This window comes from Schistocerca cancellata, chromosome 4 (assembly GCF_023864275.1).
Source record: "Schistocerca cancellata isolate TAMUIC-IGC-003103 chromosome 4, iqSchCanc2.1, whole genome shotgun sequence".
Classification (NCBI taxonomy): domain Eukaryota; kingdom Metazoa; phylum Arthropoda; class Insecta; order Orthoptera; family Acrididae; genus Schistocerca; species Schistocerca cancellata.
The window spans coordinates 333,151,551-333,173,082 of NC_064629.1; the positions used below are offsets into that span (position 1 = coordinate 333,151,551).

Consider the following 21,532-nt stretch of genomic DNA (forward strand, 5'->3'; position numbering starts at 1 on the left):
GTCAGAAACATGTTCAGTATAATTATGGTTGTCTACTAATGGGCCTACTCCAGTACGACAAAGATATTCTATCGGAATATCAATCCAGAATAATTTGGCCCCACTTCTTACACACCAGAATGCTACAAAATCTTCCAATGGAATGCAAAATCGCTCAAGACAAACAAAGACAGCCTTCGAAAGTTTTCCGCTCAAAACTAGATATACCTACGTGCTATCACTGAAATATGGTTAAAACAGAATGAACCGTTAGTGTTCCCAGGCTATACTGTCTTTAGAGAAGATAGAGTTGGTGTCTACGGCGATGCAGAGTTATTGGTATAAGAAGATACCCATTATTTCGTTGTCAATACTGGCACTGTGCTTGACGCATTGAAAATGGTAGGTACCCGCCTGCAGATCAAGAACTTCCATCTCCATTTGGTCTCAGCATACAAAGTGCCTAACGATAGACTCTCCAGACAACAGTTAACAACACTGACTGACTCCATTGTGACTCTCCCTTTGCTGCTTGATTACTTTAACAGCCACTATGCACAGTGGAGTTTCAGAACTGCCAACACAATGGGAAAACTACTGGTGGATGAACTAGATTCAAAAAAGGTTATAGTACTAAATGATGGCTGACTAACGCGAATTGTACAACTAAATTATTTCCCGACGGCAGCAGACTTGAGCATAGCCTAACCTGTCGGAAATGGAACACAGACAAAGCCAACTATATCATGAAAACTGAGGATCCCGAAAGAGACTATGGGGTCTGATAATCGCTTATAAGTGATGCAGCGGTAGTCTCAGTACCTTAAATTGGATGTACGTGCACTACTCAGAGGCCATCGCCTTGTTGGTGGAATTTATAATGTGATGTAAGGAGCAAGGGGAAGTATTATGGGAGTACAAATTTCTCTCTAACTATACAAACTATATTGTTCTTAAGAACGCAAAAGCTACAGCCAAGGAAATATCCAAGTACGAAAAAAATATATTTGCAAAAATTTCTGCACTGGAGTCTAGACAATCAACCAATATTTGGAATGCAATAAGGAACATAAGAAACGGTCTGACAATAGAGATGCAAACACCTCCACCATCCGACGAACTTTTAAAATCATTCTTTTGTATGATAGCTCCATCTGCCATAATGGACAAGGAAAACGAGGCGGGATTACAAGAGGACAAAAGCGTAAGTACACGGCGCTTTCCGGTGAAAGAACTCCAGATCGGGTTCTCCCAAGGGAAAGCCCTATTTATACTGACTATACTAAACTAAGGCACATCCCACATAAATCCCACAGGACAGTAATCTCCAGTCCTGTCATCTGAATATGCACACAGCTCTCATACGGCTGGATGAGCTGTGGCTTCGAAATTTCTGATTGCAAGTGAACTCTAATGATCTTTACTCGCCACAGGATTCCACTTCCCCAAACTCATCACATCTATGACTGTAGTATGGTGGGGCTCTGATCGGCGGACAGCGATGTCTTCATAACGGTCCCTACTCACAAGGGAACATCCCCATCGCACCCCCCTCAGATTTAGTTATTGGCGCAGTGGATAGGCCTTGGAAAACTGAACACAGATCAATCGAGAAAACAGGAAGAAGTTTTGTGGAACTATGAAAAAAAAATAAGCAAAATATACAAACTGAGTAGACCATGCGCAAGATAGGCAACGTCAAGGAGAGCGTGAGCTTAGGCGTGCCGTGATCCCGTGGTTAGCTGCGGAATGTGAGGTTCTTGGTTCAAGCCTTCCCTCCAGTGATATATTTACTTTCTTTATTTTCGCGAAGTTATGATCTGTCCGCTCGTTCATTGACGTCTCTGTTCACTGTAATAAGTTTAGCGTCTGTGTTTAGCGACCGCACCGCAAAACCGTGCGATTAGTAGACGAAAGGACGCGCCTCTCCAATGGGAAACGAAAACATTTGATCGCAAGGTCATAGGTCAACCGATTCCTCCACAAGAAAACACGTCTGATATATTCTGTACGACATTGGTGACGGCATGTGCGTCACATGACAGGAATATGTTGTTCACCCACCTAACTTGTACACTTGGCGAATGGGTAAAAAGATTCTTCTACCTTGCCCGATTTAGGTTTTCTTGTGGATGTGATAATCACTCCCAAAAAAGTGATGAAAACATAAGAGTTTGTCACATAAACTGAAAATCAAAAATGAAATTTTTCACTCGAGGGAAGACTTGAACCAAGGACCTCTCATTCCGCAGCTGCTCACGCTAACCAACGGACCATGGCACTGCTGAACTCCCCGTATCCCTGATGTTGCCCATCTTTCGAATGGATTACTCAGTTTGAATATTTTGCTTATTTTTTCGTAGTTCCACGCAACGTCTTCCTGTTTTCTCGATTGATCTGTGTTCAGTTTTTCGAGGCCTATCCACTGTGCCAACTTATAACTAAATCTGAGGGGGGTGCGATGGGGAGGTTCCCTTGTCAGGACACACTCCGATTATGGAAACATGTCCTATGGTTCAGCGTCCGAGATCACGTTCCAAATACTAAACACTGTGCAGCACAAAGCCTTGCGTATAGTTACTGGGCTGTTCCTGTCAACTCCAACTGACGCATTACTAGTTACACAGAATGCTCCATCGTTAAAGCTGCGACTAGCATTTCTCTGCAAGAAATTTCTTCTGCTGCTCTGTTTCGACAAATATGGGCCCCCTGAGGAAAATATTCGGGTATTTACACACTACTGTGTGCGGAAGGTATCGGCTAAATAAGCAACTTCCACCCGTCGCAGCTGAGTATGAGGAGACGTAAGCATTGAGACACAAGGTGCGGAAAGTCCTGTTCTACCGCCCAATAGCAGAACATACGAAACGTGAACTCAGCGGATTAATAAAAGGACCGTTTTAACGTTTCAAAATAAGTACATACATAGATTGATCCAAGTCTAGTGACAAGGCCAGAGGTATCTATCGGCTATCTGGAAGCAAACGACAAGGCCTATACAAGCCAGAGCCTCACACTACTATTATGATCACAGAGTTAATTGCCATTTGGGGAGCCATGCTATTTGCACAGACGACCACAGCTAACAGAATAGTCACAACCTCTGATAGTATGACAGCCCTACAACTGACCAGAAAACATAATAATAAATGCACTTACCTCATATTTGCAGCAGTTATCAACACTGTGTTTCGAGTGTAGAGAAACTATCGGAACATCGTGATGATATGGATGATAAATCACTCTGGGATACCTGGAAACGAACAAGTAGATGTCCTAGCAAATGACCATCTCTAAATGGAACTGTTTAATACAGTAAAATTGCTGTCACAGGTATAATACCCATGCTCAGAAAGCGGTTGTCATCGGACTGGCAACAGGAACGGTCGAGGGCTTCTGAAATCAAAGGCAGTCGCTACCCGTCTATTTATCCCACGATTCACGGAATACCATGATATAATAATACACATACATCGAGGAGCTTGACGACACTAACAGCATGGCTGAAATTTAATCATTGGAATCGATACAACTCTATGTGTTTGCGGAGAGGAAGATGAAGCAAACCACATATTCCACAGTGCCTTCAGAACACGTATGACATAGACATATATAAAGTCATCGTCGGGCTCTTGGTCATCAGTTCTCATGCAGCCTTCAAACCTTGTTAGCATCTAACGATGAAGTAACGTATGAAATACTGTACGAGTTCGTTAACAATTTTTTGTTTATTTGTACACGTCATCATATTCTTATGACACAATCTATAAATAACAAAAAAATTTACAAAATAATCAGTCACTCACTCCATTGACAAAATGTCGTTTTTTCGTTAACAATGCCAGCATCCCGACATAGCCCCCTGCGATGCTCTTATAATGGTCAAATGGCTCTGAGCACTATGGAACTTAGCATCTGAGGTCATCAGTCCCCTAGAACTTAGAACTACTTAAACCTAACTAACCTAAGGACATCACATACATCCATGCCCAAGGCAGGATTCGAACCTGCCACCGTAGCGGTCCATAGGTTCCAGTCGGATGCGCCTAGAACCTCCCGGCCACACCGGCCGGCAGCTGTTCTGATGTTCTTGGTAATATGATGGAAGCTGAGTAATAAGAATTCCAAATGAGACCAAGGTACAATTACCTATTATATTCATGTGAGCTACTCAGCAGGATATGCAACTCTCAGGCTATAAATGAATGTCATTACGCGCCTCCTCTATGTATGTGTCTGAATCCTGGTGAATTTATACGCATGTCTGTAATATCCAAATCTGATTCTTGTATAGCGAAATCATGTTCTATGTAGATGATACTCACAGACCTGTACAAATATTCAATTCTCTATCACCCTTTGAAAAAGTTCTTACAGGACATAAAAGAACAATTTATAAATAATTTCGATGCATAATATTTAATATGGACTGAATTGGGAATACTCTGAATGTGTACATACGACCATCTAACATATCTTATTGTGGTATCAGTAGGATTTTCACAGTACACTACCTCTGTGTATCCTATGTTTTATTTTGGTCTTGTTTGCTCTTTTCTGAATAATATGGCTGCAAAATTTATTTTATGTCGGAATCCGTTCTTTGTTCAGGCTGTGTAACTTCCTACCAGAATACGACTTAAATTTATGTATACTCTCAACTGTCAAAACAAACTGTAGTATGCGATGGCATGTTCCGAAATCCAATACATGAAAAAAACCTGAAAAGCGTCTGTAAGATTTTTTGGATTTATATTTAACAAAATACTGACATTTTTTCGTCTCTTGAAAGACCAGGAAGGAAAATCTCTCGAATCAGTAAATATATTAAAACGTGAGCTTGGGAAGATTTGGGGACAATATATTATAGCAGCTTTGTTCGCTTTCTATTGGATTGTGGCTGCGTGATATATGGGTTCGCACGATCATCACTTAATATCCTTGATTCATTAAACCATGGTATCATCGGACTAGCTAATGGTGTTTATATGACACGCCTAAACCCAGTCCCTGAGAATAGGTGAAGGAGCCGCCCCTAGCTATCCGGTGGCAGCTGCTCACGGTACAAAGCGCCTACAAGATCTGAACCCATTCACACTCGCCGGCTTTCACACCGCAGACTTTGTTGATCTTGTGTATTACTGCCGCCTACGAGACATGCGAGTTTTTGAAGTCAGGGTAAGGCAGCATTTGGACGAACTGAGCCTAAGAGTCATAAATGTCTTGACACAAGGTTAGTATAATTTCTAGCGTAGTATGGCGTTGTACTGTGTGTGTGCAAATACAGGGGCGCGGTTGGCTATACAATTATTTTGCCTAATCATGCCCTCAGGATACGCGTACCAAACAAATACACTGAGTTTGACGCTGAACTGATGAAATCTGGCTGAAAAATTCGTCATCTGTTCTCTTTGACATAGTGGTTTGAAGGCCGTTCAGCAGCCATACCCTGCAGACTGACGAATGAACTGCGTCCCGGACTCTGTCTTTCTTTTGCAGACACTGGGGAAAGTAATTTCACTCTGAAGGGTATCAAACCACGCGACTATCTGATGTAATAACCGGCCAGACACATCACGCCAAACAAGCATGTGAGGTGATTAATATATCTCACAGTGCCGTCACCGTACAAACAAAGGTATTACTTTCGAGGAGATGTGTCAAGTATCAGAGGGAGACTGAGTGGTTGGGAGTGGCTGCTAGTAAACTGCAACTTGACAAATCATTAAATTGGGTGTAGCTTTCTTCTCCCCAGCACAAAAGACATGACGATGCGGCTCTCACCAGACTTCGAATAGGGCGTTCCCCATTGACATAAGAGTTTCGCCTCCTCCGGATAAGGTGCTCATAACGTACTGCTCTCGGAAGGTCAGGTTTTAGTTCACTACATTTCATTTGTTGACAAGAGCACATATGCAACTAGCTGAGGACTTGTTCTCTGTTTTGGGTGAGAGTTAAGACTTTTTGTTATGTCAGGACTCCGCCCTAAACTGCTTGAGCATAGATATTGAGAGGTTCCATAGTGGAAAACCCTTTCCATTTTTTTTCTTACCAGTGCTCAGGCTGCCGAACATATCTGAACAATAGGTTCAAGAGCTCGTATTTTACTCTCTCTCTCTCTCTCTCTCTCTCTCTCTCTCTCTCTCTCTCTCTCTGTGTGTGTGTGTGTGTGTGTGTGTGTGTGTGTGAGCCTGTGTGTACACTCGAAGACTAGCATTTATTTCAGCGTGGTTTGCTTCTTCCAGTGTTCTATACAAGAATTCAGCCAGCCATAGTTATCTGAATTGCCGTTTTCAACAATTCAGGTATATGTTAGGAGTTCAAGCTAAGACTTTTTTACCTCGAGAATGGTCCTATTGCTTAAAGTATCATAAGTAAGTCTCTATAAGCTTCATCTCACTGCCCACCAAACATTCTGTTTGGGTGACAATAACAAAAAGCCAATCACATTGTTTTATAAATTTTATCAGTTTTATTGCTTAGGAAAAACTGCCCAGCTTTTACTTCTGGCGATGATAAGCTCGTTCTACTCAGGTTTAAGAAACTGCGATAGGCCAATGAATACATTTGCTTTCACAATAAGAGCTAACAGTTTGTCTCTGTACGCAGAAATGCAAATGCCGTCGTTACTTCTTCCTGAAAAGTTCTCAGGGGCTGCCTTAGTAAGCATTAAAACTAACTGAAGTTCCTCTCAGAACCAATGGAGAACTTTTATAGCATCTGTCATTCATTTCTGGGGTGGACGAGAAGTTTTGCGGCTGCTGGGTGCTAGTCTGCTTCGAGCCGAGTTCCCGCAACTTCTGTTTCAGTTATGGCAGGAAATTCTCGTTCAAGTTTTACGACATTTTTTACGCGACGGGTCCAACTTGATGGCTGGGAAAGAACCGCTATTTGAGCCATTGTTCCGAGCCAGGCTGAACTGCGATAAAAATGTACGCAAGAAGCTGGATAGGCACGTGCAGGGAAAATAATGCAAGTGTTAACTGTCGGAGGGAGGCCATATGCAATAAAAGCGCGTTAATTATAGCAGAATTATAAAAAAATTTACACCTACAGTTTTGCTCGTGTTGCAGCATATAAAATGTGCGGTTTCACTTTCAGCTATGTTATTTTCGCCAAAACATTAGGAATCCTGCATCCCTCTGAATACTATTGCTGTTGAAGACATACTGATGTGTGATACATATAACAAATTGCGCATAAATAGCCAGAAATTTCATGATTAGTCAATTACACAACTGTTGGTCATTCAGTGAAAGTAATAATAATCGTAAAATATCTGGCAGTACACCTCCTAGGTAGCATAGATTAGATGATCACATAAAGTGGACTCCTCAGCGATAAAATCTCCAGGATATTGGAACTTGTCAATAAATAAAAAATGGATATTTACAAAACAACTAATATGCTAACGTTCCAAATTGTTCCTATGTCAGATGCGCCTCTATGATGTCGAAAATGTTTATTTACTTCATTTACACATGTATATTAACAAACTTAATTTTATCTTGCACTTGTCTACATACTAAACTGCGTACGATAATTCTATATGTCAGTTGTAGTCAGGTATCGTCACAAACAAAAACATTTTGCTGAGCTTGCTTTCATTTATCTAATTATTGCACTGAAGCTGTGCCGAATTCTAGCAGTCAAGTAATGGTCTATCGATAATAGTAAGCCGACCGCGGTGGCCACGCGGTTCTAGGCGCTGCAGTCCGGAACCGCGCTGCTGCTACGGTCGCAGGTTCGAATCCTGCCTTGGTCATGGATGTGTGTGATGTCCTTAGGTTAGTTAGGTTTAAGTAGTTCTAAGTTCTAGGGGACTGATGACCTCACATGTTAAGTCCCATAGTGCACAGAGCCATTTGAATCATTTTTTGATAATAGTAAGTAAACGAAATGGCAGAGCTGAGAAATTCATCAGTGGAGTAGAAGTACTTGACCACCTCCTCGAGACTCTTCTGAAATTGTACTTTATATATAGTTACACTTATTATGCCTGCTAAAATGCTATTGTAAATGCGTGTTCCTCAATAATGAACACCTTTATGGATAAAAATGTGTGACGTTAAGCTTTAATGTAGATTATTCTCATTACTAGAATGGATTCCGTGAAATAAGGCATTGGTTCGAAAGAGAACTATACAGAATGTATAAAAAGTGTGACAGAAACATTATGGATTTATTCTTGACTTCAAAACAGTACTTAAAGTTCAAATGAACGTGGGTGAATAGTTACTGATGGCACTAATTTTGTTTTGTATGATTATCGTTTATTCAGTTTTAGAGTAGCTTCCATCATGACACATGACAGCGATGAATTCAGTGTCTGAAATTATGAATATGCACTCGACATACGACTTATCGGATGGAAATAGTGGCGCAGCTTGGCAACTTTAAGCTGATTCTTACCCTGGTAAACAAATACCTTGTGCTGGTACTTCATCGGGCCGTGAGAGAGACAAGTTCGTTTGAGAAGAGATTTGGAGACGCTGAGATATCACACGATGTACGAATGCCTGAGCTTGAAGACCGGGTTCTTCGTGTTGTGGATGAAACTACATCATCTTCTGCAAAGAAAATGCGGGAAGAGATGGAGTATGACAATCTGGAATGCTCTTCATGAAAATGCATGCGCAAGCATTAAATGAGGCAGACTTTCAGCCAAGAGTAATTTTCTGTCAGTGCATACTACGGCAGTGTGCAGATCTTAGCATGTTCGTCACTTACATCTGGGGCTGGATCTTGAAGTGATGGGATTTTCAATTACCATAATAATCGCGTCCGGGCTGATGAAAACTTCATGAAGTATGACTATGGTGTGGAATCATCTATGATTATATCATGTTCCCCACATCTTTCCTCCACGTATTACTGGACAAATGAATCCACAGTTTCTCATATGTTAGTTGCTTCATGTACTTGCTAATCTACCTCAAGGCGTCATCCGGGCGAATGTGCCTTGTGCGTGATGGTGAGCCATCTCACTGTGCGCAGATATTTCCCCAGTATTTCCATAACCAGTTTCTGATCAGGCGCATTGGTAGAGTGGCGAGAGGGAACTATTTCATTCCTGTCCGATCGCCAAATATGAATTCAACGAATTTTTGTCGTTTCGGAATGTTTAAAATCGTATGTAAATTCAACTCCTGTACCCACTGTAGATGCCCGGAGGGTGTGTGTCCAAAATGGATATGACCAAACATGGAACACACATGATGTTCTCCATAACATGTCTAAACTTATGGAACGCAGGCCCGGTAGAGGCATGGAAGCAAGAGGTGGTCATATCTAGGAATCTTTTAAAATGTAAATGTGATTGGGTAAAGCCTCATCTTTGTGCCATGAATAATAAATCCTTTTTATATCCGTAACGCAGGATGTTCGAATTCACCTTCATATGGAATCTGTAACGTTTCTGACACATGTTTTATACTCACTATGTGACGTACGACAAGTAATATTACACAGAAAATATATTTAGTCGCAGTTGTCAATATTACAAGATCCTGGTAAAGACTTCTACAAGATGTTCTTAGAATTACACAGCAAATAATTGCTATTACACATTTCTGACGAGAAAAACTTTGACTTGACGAGTAACTCCGAGATTCAATACAATATGATTCTATGGAATAAAAATAAACAAAACATGCTAGGATTTGTTATTGTTACCTCACCTATGCCTGCAAAATCCGCTGTACACACAAAGTTTCATGTTAGTGTTTCAGCAGTTAAGATTTAGGCTCCAACCAGCTGTAGTTATTATCAAGTTTTCATTCCAACAGTCAAACACTGTTATCCTATTCTATCTGCAGGAAACAGTTTGAGAATTCTGAACAGCATATAAGTGTATCTTCTAAGTTAAATGACAGTTTCTTTCTGAAACTATATTTCATTTGGTGTTTGTGTCAGTGACTGTAGCGTTTACAAACAAAACAAACCTAGTGTCTGATACTGAGTACTACTAGCACAAAGTGAAGTTATTGATTTGTGCACCCTGTAATAATACGTACGTTTACGAAGTTGCGCTTCGATTGAACCTTTCTTCCTGTTACTTATCTGTTTGTCAGGTGGTATGCAAGCTTATGTGAGTTTCGAAGCTTCATCTCTCTGTCTGTGCTTTAGGCCGGCCGGAGTGGCCGAGGGGTTCTAGGCGCTACAGTCTGGAACCACGCGACCTTTACGGGCGCTGGTTCGAATCCTGCCTCGGGCATGGATGTGTGTGATGTCCTTAGGTTAGTTAGGTTTAAGTAGTTCTAATTTCTAGGGGACTGATGTCCTCAGAAGTTAAATCCCATAGTGCTCAGAGTCATTTTTTCTGTGCTTTAATTATCTTTTTTATTGCGGTCATTATCCTTGTAATGTGCTAGTGGATCGCAAGAACCGCCTGACATCCGACATGACAGATAAAAACTGCCGCTTGAGAGAACATTCCTATCCTGTTCTCAGGGTAACAGGCGAAGAATTCATAGATGGCACGGTGTGTTACAGGCAGCGCATGCCCAACAAGCACGTGTACTACTACCGGTCACCGGAGCACCAGCAGCAGCACGTGCTGAGCTTCGCGTTCGCCTTCGACCGCGAGGAGGACGTGTACCAGTTCGCGCTCACCTACCCCTACTCGTACTCGCGTTGCCAGGCGCACCTCGACCTGCTCGAGCGCAAGGCTTTCCCGCACTTCAAGCGAGAGCTGCTTGCTACGTCCGTGGTAAGTACTGATGACCATATGTTGATATCCATATCCACAACCAAAGTAAACTCACAACTACGAATTCTCTCCAACCATAATATCTCATTCACTACTGAATTACATTCACGCAGACTAAGATAGGCAACCAAACTTACGTGATCTGTCCCATATGTGAAGACGTAATTGGGGTTGCCTATCTTAAGGCGCATGAAATATTTTCTTGGCCAATTTTATTTTGTCAGCACAGTTATTATTATCGTATGCATTAAATAAACGACAAAATTGGTTTAAGTATTTAACCAAAACAGATATGTGCTACTATTTACACTATAGACATTCTACGGCCAGGACTACACACGAATGTTGGCAGGTTCAGTCCAGTGGGATGCCCCATCGCATGCCACGGCCATCCCTTATAAGGGAATGAAATATGGTATTGCGTCACTTGCATATCTGCGAACATGGGTAGGCTTGTATTCAATGGGAGCAGATAGTGATAAGGCAATAAGCTTCATCAGACTAAAAAAACACAGACGTGAGTGCATGTAAGTTATTTATTTTTAGACGAGAGGTTTCGTTCTTCTAATCATCTTCAAACTTTTTATTCTGTGAAGTGAAATAACACATAACGCTTCAATTGCAGTCGAAACGCATACTAAAATAAGACAATGTAGTAAAAAACGCAGTTGATATACCCTTTATGACCGTAGGGAGCATTGAAATGATAGTTAAATCAAGACCATAAGCTGTCGACTGGCGTTGATATACATCAACGGGGACAGTTGAAAATTTGTGCCCTGACCGGGACTCGAACCCGGGATCTCCTGCTTAAATGGCAGACGCTCTACCCTCTGAGCCACCGAGGGCACAGAGGACAGTGCGACTGCAGAGATTTATCCCTTGCACGCTCCCCGTGAGACCCACATTCCCAACTTAATGTGAACACTCTTCCTTCGTAGTGTCCCTCCACATTACGTTCATTACTCGCAGCAGACAATCTTACCGAGTCCCGTAAGAGCTCGGGCAACGCTTGTGCATCCAGCACAGAAGAAGGTCAATGGCCCATTAGCCTTAACTATATGAAGATAGTATCGGTTCTGGCGGATGTGCCCGAAAGGACAGATACCATCTTCATATTAGGGAACGTTGCCATGGAGCAGATCCGTCTGTGCAGCCGTGGAGAACACTGCTAAATGTGGCTCGGATGCTTGTAGTTGAATACCGGATACCCCGCCCATTGTCTGTTTATGATGAAGTAATGTAAAAGTTCGCAGCTCTTCACATTGACAGTTTGCGAGCTGGATTCTTCTTTCACATACGTCAGTGTATGTTATGACCTATCTTACTATAGTTAATTCTGATGTGATCATTATACTCCAGTTTTAATTTTCTTCCCAGCAATACTTATTATTTTACAACTTACCATCATAAAATATTTTTATTTTCTTTAAAATATGCACGTAACATTCATTGAATACTTCGCAAATAATACTGTATATCGCAAGCTCCGCAGTACTGTAGTTCATATTTAAATGGTTGCTTTTTCTTTTTGTGTAATATAAATTTAGTACCTATTGACTATAATTATCCTTTTACTGCACTATGTCATCACTGTCATTAACTTGACACACCTAGGCTACTACGAGTTATGTATGACCTGACGTCATTTACAATCCTTTTTGGGGAATTGAGTAAAGTTATTTGTCTTTCGCAATAACGTTCATGGGCTGTAGATATTGCCCTATGCCATCCGTACGTGTATTTTCAAAATTCAGTTTAAATAAGGGCCACCAGTTGTCCGACTCCTGTGCTACTGATTATCTTACTACTTTAGATATTTTAAGCTCATTAAGACACGTACGCTGCATACATGGAATATTTAGCAAATTTTTGTAATTCCTCTTTCACATTTTAGCCTATAGTTAACAAACATACATTTTATGAAAGGTAAATATACTACTGTATTCTAGCATTCAGTCGACGATATTTCAAATAATAACGTAAACATACACCTAACAGTTACGAAAAACGTGTTTTACTATATCACCTCCTCACTGTTATTATTTTTATCGTTCTTCACTCCTAAGACTTATCAACGATCTAAAGTCATTTGGATTCTCGATGTATAGATGTATATAACATTTGTATAAAAGTTGCGTACATATTCTGTTATCAATCTTGTGAGATTATCCAACAACGTCTTTAGACAGTGACATGGTTATTTAAATGATAAATTTTATGTCTATGCACACGGAACGCTATAACAAACTGCAGATTATCCGTACATATAAAGAGGAGCAGTTCGGATTAAGAAGAGGAAAAGGAACAAGAGATGCTATTGGCCTGCTAAGAACTACAGGGGAAAGATATATGGAAAAGGGTACAGATATCTTTGCTGTTTTTATAGGTTTAGAAAAGGCTTTCGACAGTGTTCAGTGGAACAAGCTGATGGATATCTTGAAGAGGAAAGGAGTAAATTGGAAAGAGAGACGACTGATACGGAATCTATATTTACACCAGAAAGTATGGATAAGGATTGGAAGTGAAATGTCAGACGGAAGCAGCATTGGCCGAGGTGTTAGACAAGGTTGTGGCCTTTACCCACTGTTGTTTAACGTATACCTGAAGAGATTATTGCGAAAAGCTTAGATGGGAAAACAGGAATATGTATTGGTGGAAAGAGAATAGAATGTTTAAGATTTGCTGATGACATGGTATTAGTGGCAGGAAGTGAGCGGACAGTGAATAACATGCTCAAAGATCTGAAAGAAGCTTGTGTGGAATATGGGATGCAAATAAACACAGCAAAAACAAAGAGTATGATCATCAGCACAAGACGCAGACGGTCCAATATTAAAATAGGACAATCTACCATTAGCCAAGTAAGTGAATTTAAATATATCGGAAGCACAATAACTGAAGAGTTGAGATGTCACCAGCAGGTGAAAACTCGAATTGCCATAGCGAAGGAGGCATTCAACAGAAAGAGTAGACTCTTATGTGGCAAATTAGATAAAGGACTAAGGAAAAGGCTTGGCAAATGTTTTGTCTGGACTGTGGCACTATATGGGGCAAAAACATGGACACTGAGGCGAGAGGATGAAAAAAGGTTAGAAGCATTTGAGATATGGATGTGGAGGAGGATGGAGAGAATAAGCTGGATGGAAAGAGTGAGTAACGAAAGAGTAATGGAAAGGGTGGGTGAGAGAAGATGTTTGCTAAAGGTTGTAAGAGAAAGGAAAAAGAACAGGTTGGGACAGTCATTGAGAACGGAGTGCTTGCTAGTAGATGCTTTGGAAGGATTGGTTTGTGGGAGAAGACTGAGAGGAAGAATGAGATACAAGATGATAGACGACATAATGGGAAGAGGAAATTATGCAGACCTGAAGAGGATGGCAGAAGACCGGACAGCCTGGAGAAGAACTACCACGTGAAAACCTGCCTTTAGGCAGAACACTGATGATGATGATGATGATGATGTAAATATTTATCAAAAGCCTACACAAGATAGCACTTACTGCACCACCTTATCACTGTTATTAATTTTATCGCTCTTTACGACTAAAACTTTTTTCGCTAAGGAATCTAGTGCACTCTTGATACACATATGTAAATTACGCTGGCACAAAGTGGCTTTATGTCTTGCAATCCATGCCTTAGGCCTCTATTTTCCTTGTAAGGAGTAACTCGGCTATTTAAACGAAGAACTATTACACCTGGTTAAACGTAACGACATAACAAGCAGCTATTTTATGTGAAATACGCATTACATAACCATATTATACTAGTTGCAGATTGTTACGTACAATTGTTGGCGACAGTTATCGATTTCACATCGTTTCCATGGTTACTAGCTGGCGTCGTTCTTGCCAGTGGAAATTAATAAACTTTTTCACTAATGGTGGAACGCATATCGTCTTCATGGTTACCAAGTTGGCATCTTTGCTAAGTATACGTTTCCGGTAACCAGAAGGCCTTGCAGAGGGCGGCCCGTGTTTAAATCAGCCCTGTCATTGTGTAGTAACTGTTTCTCTACTTCAATGCTTTTCGTAACGTATGTTCGTCTTTAACATCCTTCGTTGTTTCCTCAAAGACCGAACTCCTAATAATCATTCATCTACACTGAAGAGCCAAAGAAACTGGTACAACTGCCTAATATCAAGAAGGGCCCCGCAATCACGCAGAAGTGCTGTAGCACGACGTCGCCTGGACTCGACTAATGTCTGAAATAGTGCTGGAGGCAACTGACACCATGAATCTGCCGGACGATGTGGCCGAGCGGTTCTAGGCGCTTCAGTCCGGAGCCACGCGACTGCTACTGTCGCAGGTTCGAATCCTGCCTCGGGCATGGATGTGTGTGATGTCCTTAGGTTAGTTAGGTTTAAATAGCTCTAAGTTCTAGGGTACTGATGACCTCAGAAGGTAAGTCCCATAGTGCTCAGAGCCATTTGAACCATGAATCCTACTGGGCTGTCCATAAAGCGGTGAGAGTACGAGGGAGCGGAGTTCTCTTCTGAACAGCACTTTGCAAGGCATACCAGATATGACCAATAATATTCTTGTCTCGGGCGTTTAGTTGCCAGCGCGAGTGTTGAAACTCAGAAAAGTGTTGCTGGAGCCACGCTGTAGCAATTCTGGGCGTGTGGGGTGTCGCACTGTCCTGCTGGAACTGCACAAGTCCGTCGGAATACACAATGGACATGAATGGATGGATGCAGGTGACAGTATGTTTACGTAAGAGATACCTGTCAGACTGGACTCGTATACAGAACTTGCACCATCTTGAACAGTCCGCTGCAGACATGCAGGGCTCATGGATTTATGAGATTGTCTCCATACCCGTACACTTTCATCCGCTCGATACAATTTGAAACGCGGCTCCTCCGACCAGGCAACATGTTTCCAGTCATCAACAGTCCAATGTCGGTGTTGACGGGCAAAGGCGAGGCGTACAACTGTGTGTAGTAAGGTCTCCAAGGGTACACGAGTGGGCCTTCGGCTCCGATGGCTTACATCGATGATGTTTCGTTGAGTAGTTCTCACTCTGACACTTCTTTTGTGGCCCAGCATTGAAATCTGCAGCAATCTGCCGAAGGGTTGCACTCCAGTTACGTTGAACGATTCTCCTCAGTCCTCGTTGGTCCCGTTCTTGCATGATCTCTTTCCGGCCGTAACAACGTCGGAGGTTTGACGTGTTCCTGATATTCAGGGTATACTCGTGAAATGGTCGTAATGGAAAATCCCCACCTCATCGCCACTCGGAGATGCTGTGTCCCATCGACTATAACACCACGTTCAAACTCACTTAAATCCTGATAACCTACCATTGTAGCAGCCATAAACGATCTAACAACAGCGCCAGACATTTGTTGTCTTATATAGGCGTTGCAGACCGCAGCGCCGTATTCTGCCTGCTTAAATATCTCTGTATTTGAATACGCAAGCCAATACCAGTTTATTCGCCGCTTCAGTGTAATACATGTTATTCGCACAATGTAATAAATTGTCACGGCCATTTTCTGCCAATGACTTTACGCCACAGACAATGCTCGGGGCGTCCGTTATTAACTAAAGGCAGCCGAGCCATATTTAGCAGTGCTCTCCACGCCTGCACAAATGTAGCTGCTCCATGCCAAGGGATCCTTCTGTCATCAACGGTGTACCAGCTGCGCTTCTTTGATAGGATATTTTATTGTAGTGTCCATTTTGATTGTAACTGAAGCATTTTGTATTGTACTCTTCACGGAATGTAAGATCTAAAGATGACCTCTTAGAAGATCGAAACAGGTCATCTAAAAATAAAAATAAACAACTTAAATGCGATCACGACTGTGTGTATTGATATGAGTTATAGTATTATAAAGGTCACTGTTTTTCCTGGAATAATACTATAACAAATTTTAAAAACAATTAACTATACTGCAAAATAGAGACAAAATTGTAACCACAGTGAAGGCGGGCTTTTCTAAAGTGCAGGTCTGCAAAATCAAAATCTGCTGGTGGCTAACACCGAATAGCGTGTTGCTCTCCCTCGTTCTTTCCAACATTCTAGGAACTTCATCAAGGTGCTGCCTAAAAGGTGGCCGAGGATATACTAGCTACAGCTATCCTACTCTTCAAGGTCGGCCGTCCTAAGGCTCTCCAGTGTGTGAGGAGTATTCTCCGTGGGTGCACTGGAAGTTTCAGTTGGTCCCAGGCATTCTCAGTGGGGTTCAACTAGGCAGACAACGCCAGCCATTCGGTGTGCACATTTGATCAGCAAACTGGGAAGTATCAGCAAAGCAAATGTTATATAACGTTGACGGATTATATATTGAAACAACAGTATTTTAAATAAAATTAAGGTTTTCAGAGCTCATTTGTTATAAGAAGACATTTCGTGAAAGTGTGGCGATAACCAAGCAACAAATTTTAAATTGTAAGGAGGACGAAGTCACAACTTTGATTCAAATCTGTTATTTGTAGAACTGCCAGGACCGTCTCGAATATGGAAAGTCGTATTCAAGCTTTTGTTCCATGCTTCCCTGCTCAGATCACCAGTGGCGGTGGTGAAGAAAGGAAGATCGGAATCTAATAAGCAGTCTTCCTTTAGATTTCTACAAACAGAAGCTAACTACATATTTATCTTAGTGGTCGATTTTCGTGATGAAGCAGTGATTTCATTTACATGATACTTGAATCGAAAGTGGAAGGAGAATTACTTTTAAGTTCTGTGGCTTAAAAATACACAGAAGTCATGGAATTTGATGAACATAAACTCTAATGAAAATGCTTGTGAGAAAATTATGTTTACATCGAGAGTCCCCCCCCCATGAACCATGGACCTTGCCGTTGGTGGAGAGGCTTGCGTGTCTCAGCGATACAGATAGCCGTACCGTAGGTACAACTTCAGCGGAGGGGTATCTGTTGAGAGGCCAGACAAACGTGTGGTTCCTGATGAGGGGCAGCAGCCTTTTCAGTAGTTGCAAGGGCAACAGGCTGGATGACTGACTGATCTGGCCTTGCAACACTAACCAAAACGGCCTTGCTGTGCTGGTACTGCGAACGGCTGAAAGCAAGGGGAAACTACGCCCGTAATTTTTCCCGAGGGCATGCAGCTTTACTGTATGATTAAATGATGGCGTCCTCTTGGGTAAAATATTCCGGAAGTAAAATAGTCCCCCATTCAGATCTCCGGGCGGGGACTACTCAAGAGGATGTCGTTATCAGGAGAAAGAAAACTGGCGTTCTACGGATCGGAGCGTGGAATGTCAGATCCCTTAATCGGGCAGGTAGGTTAGAAAATTTAAAAAGGGAAATGGATAGGTTAAAATTAGATATAGTGGGTATTAGTGAAGTTCGGTGGCAGGAGGAACAAGACTTCTGGTCAGCTGACTACAGGGTTATAAACACAAAGTCAAATTGAGGTAATGCAGGACTATGTTTAATAATGAACAGGAAAATAGGAATGCGGGTAAGCTACTACAAACAGCATAGTGAACGCATTATTGTGGCCAAGATAGATAGGAAGCCCACACCTACTACAGTAGTACAAGTTTATATGCCAACTAGCTCTGCAGACGACGAAGAAATTGAAGAAATGTATGATGAAATAAAAGAAATTATTCAGATTGTGAAGGGAGACGAAAATTTAATAGTCATGGGTGACTGGAATTCGAGTGTAGGAAAAGGGAGAGAAGGAAACGTAGTAGGTGAATAAGGATTGGGGGTAGAAATGAAAGAGGAAGCCGCCTGGTAGAATTTTGCACAGAGCACAACTTAATCATAGCTAACACTTGGTTTAAGAATCATGATAGAAGGTTGTATACATGGAAGAACCCTGGTGATACTAAAAGGTATCAGATAGATTATATAATGGTAAGACAGAGATTTAGGAACCAGGTTTTAAATTGTAAGACATTTCCAGGGGCAGATGTGGACTCTGACCACAATCTATTGGTTATGACCTGTGGATTAAAACTGAAGAAACTGCAGAAAGGTGGGAGTTTAAGGAGATGGGACATGGATAAACTGAAAGAACCAGAGGTTGTACAGAGTTTCAGGGAGAGCATAAGGGAACAATTGACAGGAATGGGGGAAAGAAATACAGTAGAAGAAGAATGGGTAGCTTTGAGGGATGAAGTAGTGAAGGCAGCAGAGGATCAAGTAGATAAAAAGACGAGGGCAAGTAGAAATCCTTGGGTAACAGAAGAAATATTGAATTTAATTGATGAAAGGAGAAAATATAAAAATGCAGTAAATGAAGCAGGCAAAAAGGAATACAAACGTCTCAAAAATGAGATCGACAGGAAGTGCAAAATAGCTAAGCAGGGATAGCTAGAGGACAAATGTAAGGATATAGAGGCTTATCTCACTAGGGGTAAGATAGATACTGCCTACAGGAAAGTTGACGAGACCTTTGGAGATAAGAGAACCACTTGTATGACCATCAAGAGCTCTGTTGGAAACCCAGTTCTAAGCAAAGAAGGGAGAGCAGAAAGGTGGAAGGAGTGTATAGAGGGTCTATACAAGGGCGATGTACTTGAGGACAATATTATGGAAATGGAAGAGGATGTAGATGAAGATGAAATGGGAGATACGATACTGCGTGAAGTGTTTGACAGAGCACTGAAAGACCTGAGCCGAAACAAGGCCTCCGGAGTAGATAACATTCCATTGGAACTACTGATGGCCTTGGGAGAGCCAGTCCTTCAAAACTCTACCATCTGGTGAGCAAAATGTATGAAACAGGCCAAATATCCTCAGACTTCAAGAAGAATATAATAATTCCAATCCCAAAGAAAGCAGGTGTTGACAGATGTGAAAATTACCGAACAATCAGTTTAATAAGCCACAGCTGCAAAATACTAACACATATTCTTTACAGACGAATGGAAAAACTAGTAGAAGCCGACCTCGGGGAAGATCAGTTTGGATTCCGTAGAAATACTGGAACACGTGAGGCAATACTGACCTTACGACTTATCTTAGAAGAAATATTAAGGAAAGGCAAACCTACGTTTCTAGCATTTGTAGACTTAGAGAAAGCTTTTGACAATGTTGACTGGAATACTAAGTTTCAAATTCTAAAGGTGGCAGGGGTAAAATACAGGGAGCGAAAGGCTACTTACAATTTGTACAGAAACCAGATGGCAGTTATAAGAGTCGATGGACATGAAAGGGAAGCAGTGGTTCGGAAGGGAGTAAGACAGGTTGTAGCCTCTCCCCGATGTTATTCAATCTGTATATTGAGCAAGCAGTAAAGGAAACAAAAGAAAAATTCGGAGTAGGTATTAAAATCCATGGAGAAGAAATAAAAACTTTGAGGTTCGCCGATGACATTGTAATTCTGCCAGAGACAGCAAAGGACTTGGAAGCGCAGTTGAACAGAATGGATGGTGTCTTGAAGGGAGGATATAAGATGAACATCAACAAAAGTAAAACGAGGATAATGGAATGTAGTCCAATTAAGTCGGGTGATGTTGAGGGTATTAAATTAGGAAATGAGACACCTAAAGTAGTAAAGGAGTTTTGCTATTTGGGGAGCAAAATAACTGATGATGGTCGAAGTAGAGAGGATATAAAATGTAGACTGGCAATGGCAAGGAAAGCGATTCTGAAGAAGAGAAATTTGTTAACATCGAGTATAGATTTAAGTGTCAGGAAGTCATTTCTGAAAGTATTTGTATGGAGTGTAGCCATGTATGGAAGTGAAATATGGACGATAAATAGTTTAGACAAGAAGAGAATAGAAGCTTTCGAAATGTGGTGCTACAGAAGAATGCTGAAGATTAGATGAGTAGATCCCGTAACTAATGAGGAAGTATTGAATAGGATTGGGGAGAAGAGAAGTTTGTGGCACAACTTGACCAGAAGAAGGGATCGGCTGGTAGGACATGTTCTGAGGCATCAAGGGATCACCAATTTAGTGTTGGAGGGCAGCGTGGAGGGTAAAAATCGTAGGGGGAGACCAAGAGATGAATACACTAAGCAGATTCAGAAGGATGTAGGTTGCAGTAGGTACTGGGAGATGAAGAAGCTTGCACAGGATAGAGTGGCATGAAGAGCTGCATCAAACCAGTCTCAGGACTGAAGACCACAACAACAACAACATCGAGAGTTACATAACGTACAAATGTCTTGTCCATCAATAAACAAACTGTGTCAGACCCCCACTAGAGTGTTACAGTCGCAGTCATAATTCAACGATTACATTGGAATACAAGCATACAGTATGAAACAGCAGATGGGCAGAATTTATACAGGGTGTTTCCGTAAGAGCGTTCAAAAATGTAACAGGACATCGGGAATTCTCCACAGAACAGGGGAACCTGAGGTCGGAGGAGCCAACTTAAGGAGATGTGGAAGTAAACTTGTCTACCTCTTTGTCTAGCATTAACGTTTTCCAGCTTGCTTACAACTAACATGCGTAAAATTTACACGTGCTGTGCTATTTATTTACATGTACATTCTTTATGTCCTGCAAGGAAACGAGAAGGATGAACCTGATTACTAGGAAATGTACCTGGCCGTCTGATCGGCCACCTGTATTTGTGGTACGTACAAAGAGTTCTGCCTGAGTTGTTGGAGAAGGTACTCTTGGCTGTTCGTGAGACGTTGTAGATACAACCGCTTCACTTCAGTGTGGATGTCTGCAACCATTTCAATATGCTACACTTCGTGGTCGCTGTATTGGAAGCGAGGTCCTATTCTATAACCTACGAAGTCATCTTATCTAAATCCCCATGATTATTTCCTATGGGACATCTAAAGTCACTTTTGCTAGAGACCCCAGTGGATGTGTCGATGGAATTAGTTGCCAGAATTGTAGCTGCCTGTGATGTGATTCGAAACACACTAAAGGTATTTGTCAGGCTGCGT

General features: G+C 41.6%; 1 non-coding gene across 1 annotated transcript; it reads right to left on the minus strand.

Moving 5' to 3' along the window:
* Nucleotides 1-11,465: 11,465 nt before the first annotated feature.
* Trnak-uuu (transfer RNA lysine (anticodon UUU)) lies at nucleotides 11,466-11,539 on the minus strand. The gene has a single exon. It is a non-coding gene; the product is annotated as a tRNA-Lys (tRNA).
* Between the last annotated feature and the right edge of the window lie 9,993 nt (nucleotides 11,540-21,532).